Genomic DNA, 5,159 nt, shown 5'->3' with positions numbered 1-5,159 from the left:
CAGAATAAAAACCGTGTTCCGGAGGAATTCGAAACACTGCTATTGTACATTGACCATGATTCTTATTCTTTTTTTAATTAACAACTCCTTCTTTCAGACTAATCAACTAATAAACAGAAGAAAATGAAAGCTTCATCAGAAACAGGGGAAAACCATGCTGCAATGATTAACAAAATTTCAAAATTCAAAATCTCCTCCCAACCAAAGAAGGGAGAGAATTCGGTTTCTTAAGTTACGAATAAATTAAACGAAAATGATTGAATAACTACAGGTGTGGAATAACGGTTCATATTCGATGTGTTTCGTTTCGTTCCGCTAAATACTAATATCCACACGGATATTGGTATTTAGCGAAACGGAACGAAACCAGGTAATGCTAGCAATTATTTCTACTTCATAAGTAACCTCACAAATTTATAGTCCCTTTTTGTGGTTTTTGTACTACAATAATTTATGCAGACAATTGTACATTTTTTTAAAATTAACAACACTAGGTCTCTTACTTTCAGATTAATCAACTAATAAACGGAAGAAAAGGAAAGCTTCAATAGAAACAGGAAAAGCAATGTTGAAATAGTTTACAAAATTGATGAAAAGCGCCCCCACTCCGAATCCCCCTACCCCCAAATAAGAGAGAGGATTTGGTCTCTTAAGATACGATCAAAATGAATGAGAATAATTGAATAACAACCACCACCAAAGGAGAGATAATTATGTGTCTTAAGATACGATTAATTAAATGAAAATAATTGAATAACAACTTACTCATTGCAGGTGTAGAATAACGCTTCAAATTCGATGTTTCGTTCTGTTCTGTTAAATGCAAGGTGAAGATAACGAACAGTGATCAATCTCATAACTCCTATAAGCAATACAAAATAGATAGTTGGGCAAACACGGACCCTGGACATACCAGAGGTGGGATCAGGTGCCTAGGAGGAGTAAGCATCCCCTATGTAATATCCACACGAATATTGGTATTTAGCGGAACGGAACGGAACCAGATAATGCTACTAACTATTTCAACTTCATACATAATCTCACAAATTTTTAGTCCTTTTGTGTGTGTGTGGGGGGGGGGGGGGGTGTTATTTACCACTATAAATTATGCAGACAATTGTACATTGACCCCGATTTGTTTTGTTTTTCTTTTTTGATTCTTTTTTAAAATTAACAACTCCTTTTAGTTTTAGATTAATCAAATAATAAACGGAAGAAGAGAAATGCTTTAACAGAAACAGGAAAAACAATATTAAAATGATTTACAAAATTTACGAAAATTTACGAAAATCCCCCCCCCCCCCCCCCCCCCCCCCAAGAAGACAGAGAATTTGGTGTCTTCAAATACGATTAAAATAAATGAGAATAATTGAATAACAACAGACTACTTCCAGGTGTAGAATAACGCTTCAAATTCAATGTTTCGTTCCGCTCAGTAGTACTATCCACACGGATATTGGTATTTTGCGGAACGGAAAGAAACAGTGCTTACAACTATTTCAATTTATTAGTAACCTTGCAAATTTCCAGTCCCGTTTTCGTGAGGTTTTCATTCGCCAATATCATTTATGGAGAAAATTTATATTAACCTCTGTATTTTTTCCATTGATAACTCCACGTACTTTCAGAGTGATCACCTGACAAACCAACGAAAACGAAAGCTTCAACAGAAACGTGGAAAAACAATGTAATATTTATTTACAAGACACTAACCATAACAATATCAAACAAACGCAAGTATACAAAATTTAACACATGTATTTTTTTTAATTTGCGAGCAAGTTTCATAGATACCATGAGGCAGGGAATGATATGATTACCAAACAGAAGAAAAGTTCTATGATATATGTGTGACGAAATCTTGAGAGACTACTTACATGTGTAACTTGCATGTGTAGTATAACACTTCAATTTCGGTGTGTTTCGTTCCGTTCCTTTAAATACTAATATCCACACGGATATTGGTATTTTGCGGAACGGAACAGAACCAGCGCAGAAAATGTGCATTTTATATTAAGAATAGATGCATATAAAAAATTAAACATAGTATATACAGTGACTACAGATATCAACACTGAAGAAAAGCTCATATGATTGGATACAATTGTATGTAAAATCTAAAACTAAAACCCGGTATCTTATTTTACAACCCTCTACTTTTCATCGGCCCACATGAGTGGACACAATATATGTAAATAACTAGAACTTTAAAGCCCGGCATTTCATTTTAAAACCCTCTACTTTTTACAGTCGATGTCTCCTTAAGGTATCCTAAAACCGGTTTCGTTCCGTTCCTCAAAATACCAATAGCCATTTATTTGCTATTTGTAATAGTTTCAGTAAATTTTTGAATGGGGTCTGGGTGGTTTTCAAACTTTTCAGATGCGATATCTTGCAGACACAGAGCTTCGAAATGTGACCAATCAGTTTCCAGTTGTCAACAGGATTGTTTTCTGGAGGGTTACATGTATTTACTTTAACAATAATAGAGAAATAATCACTTCCGCACAAATCATCATATACATACCAGTTTAAATCCAAAAGTAAAGAGTGATTCACTATACTTATATCGACTGAAGAATATGAACCATTGCCTGGATGAAGATATGTGGGTGACCCGTCGTTTAAAATACAGAGATCGTGATACGATATAGCATCTTTCAGGGTTTTTTTAACCTTTATCTGATATTTTATCACTACCCCATAGCAGGTTATGGGCATTGAAATCTTCCATAAGTTGGAAAGACGCTGGAAGTTGGTTTATTAAATCTATAAGTTCCTGAAACTGTAGCTGATAGTTTGGGTGAATATAACTAGCACAAATGGTAATTATTTTAACAAAGGAGACACGTATTGCTATTGCTTTGAGATTTGTTTTCAAATTTATTTGGCTATGAATGAAGTTGTTATGGATTTTGTCACATTTACGGTGTTACATGTTTGTACAGTATGTTTTCAGTTATCCTGTAGAGGACCCCTCTAGTCAAACACCCTTCAGAGAACCCCTCGATACCTGTATTTATTCACCCGAGTTTAGGATTTCACTCTCTTCGGACCGTGTTCCACGCGATACAGTAACGCGTGTTCCTGCAAATTCTCTTTTTGTCAAACTCCTAAGTTAAAGTTAGAAATTCGTACAGACACGACGTCTGAGGTGAGTAAAGCATTTTACTTTTACATTTTCTCTCTTTAATTTTACGGTCCTGGGATAACTTTTTTCAAAGTGTTTAATTTTATTTGATAACCTATTTCGTTTGTATAGTGTGTATTTATTTAGGAAATAGTAGTGAGTAAAACGTATTTGTATGGCTCTTGTATTTTTAGTATCATAATGTGAATGTAATTCATACCGATTCTAAAGTATGTAAGTTACAGTTAATACAGTTTTGTTCGAGTGAACTAAGTGTAATTTGTGAAGTAAGCATTTTATGCAAGTTTAAGTAATGCAGCGCTGCCACGTGTAATTGCATAAGTTCCCCTAAGTATGGTGGACTATGTGAGTAATGACTTGTATTAACGTGTGTGTAACTTAATGTGTATTGTGTATGTAGGTCCGGTGTAATGAATCATGGTACTTGGTGTTCAACGTAAACCGGACCAAATGTGAACATTGCTAGTAACGAATACCTGAGCCAGCAGTGGAGAATGACTATGTACAATGTCTGAAATATAAAGTGAAAACGTTTCAAATCTTCTTTTTTTTGATTGTCAATCCTGAAGCCAACCCGGTCAGTCTGTAACAGACTGCTATTGAAGAACTACAAGAGGCTCTGTCTGTTTGAGCGTAATGGTTATATATAGTATGGTTTTTGATATTTATCTTAGCCAGCTGTGTCTTTCAGATGTGTTTCTTGTAAGCATATGGTTACCGGGTCATGGTTCTGAATGAGTAATGATAGTTCATTGAAATTTACTCTAAAACCTCGACAATTACATTGAATAAAAGATGTATGGTTCATGATTTTCGTTTTGTCTTACAAGGGATATTCTCCTTTTATTCTTTTTTGGAGAAAGACTCCGGACTCGTGATGAGAAGTGTGATGGAGTAAACGCAGCGGATTTGGCACGAATATTTCTATTTTCGTTTGGTAAAATCTGACTTATGTTTGTTGGTAGTATTGGCTTTCCTAAAGTTAATAAATAGGTTTTTGTCGGCTCAATGTTCTCATTCCGTTTATTGTTTGGAGACTTCAATAAGAAGAGCTCCATATTTCAATTTTTTGATTGATTTTGGATTTCCAATTATTCCTTGTTGACCTTTTTGGATAACAAAAGCAGAGACTAGTTTGTGTCTCAGAAAGTTTTGTCTCAAGTGATACCGGCGTGATGCGTCGTACTAAATACCCTAATACATTTTCAAAAATAAACAAACTGAATCGATATCATAAGCCAATATGATTCATTTTGAGTTAGTATCTTTCAATATCTTCAAAAAGGTGAATTTATTCCAACAAGCCAATGGTCAACAAAATTTAATTTTGATATAATTCTATTCATTAAGCAAAATAAATTATAGTAAACGATGCGCTGATTACTTTTAACAACTACGCCCTTTCGTTAACACCGTTTATTCTGCCTATTCATTCTATATAATAAGGTGTAGACCGGTAAATAGAGCTTAATGACGAAGACGTCTTGCAGTGACCCTGTCTTATTGCATTTTAGTTAGCTTTCCCAATATTCTTATCCATTAGCCTAATCGCACTCTTCCAGAAAAATTCTTCTATATCCTCATATTACAGCTTGAGAATGTATTGGCAATAACAGCAATTCATCATAAGGATTTCCAGCCAGAACACTCTACTAACACGTAGGCACTGCAGCTGGTCTTGTGCATGTATTAACTATTATACTCGTACATAAAAACGATACAAACTATTCCAATCATATACATTATGACCCAGGCAATTGTAGAGATCAAAACACATATATATCAAGGGGTGATGTTTGAAATGAAACTGATTATTTACCATGCTTGTTAGAAAAATCCAAGAGCTTTAAGATTTTCACAAAAACTTTCAATACCTTAAAATTTGTTCTTTACATGAAATATATATATTTGATATCTTTTACCCGAACGAATCATTCAAAATATAATTCTTCCATTGTAGAAATCTGCATTCAATGCATCCGCTTGAAAAAGTGTTGTAGAGGGACAT

At 34.4% G+C, this 5,159-nt stretch overlaps 1 long non-coding RNA gene across 1 annotated transcript; it reads left to right on the top strand.

Moving 5' to 3' along the window:
* Positions 1-2,924: 2,924 nt before the first annotated feature.
* LOC125660980 (uncharacterized) lies at positions 2,925-3,685 on the top strand. Its single transcript, XR_008797184.1, has 2 exons — positions 2,925-3,154; positions 3,552-3,685. It is a non-coding gene; the product is annotated as an uncharacterized LOC125660980 (long non-coding RNA).
* The last annotated feature ends 1,474 nt before the right edge of the window (positions 3,686-5,159 follow it).

The sequence above is a fragment of the Ostrea edulis genome, chromosome 7 (genome assembly GCF_947568905.1).
Source record: "Ostrea edulis chromosome 7, xbOstEdul1.1, whole genome shotgun sequence".
Classification (NCBI taxonomy): Eukaryota; Metazoa; Mollusca; class Bivalvia; order Ostreida; family Ostreidae; genus Ostrea; species Ostrea edulis.
Note: the sequence above shows the minus strand (reverse complement) of the source record. Positions and strands in the feature narration are given on the sequence as shown.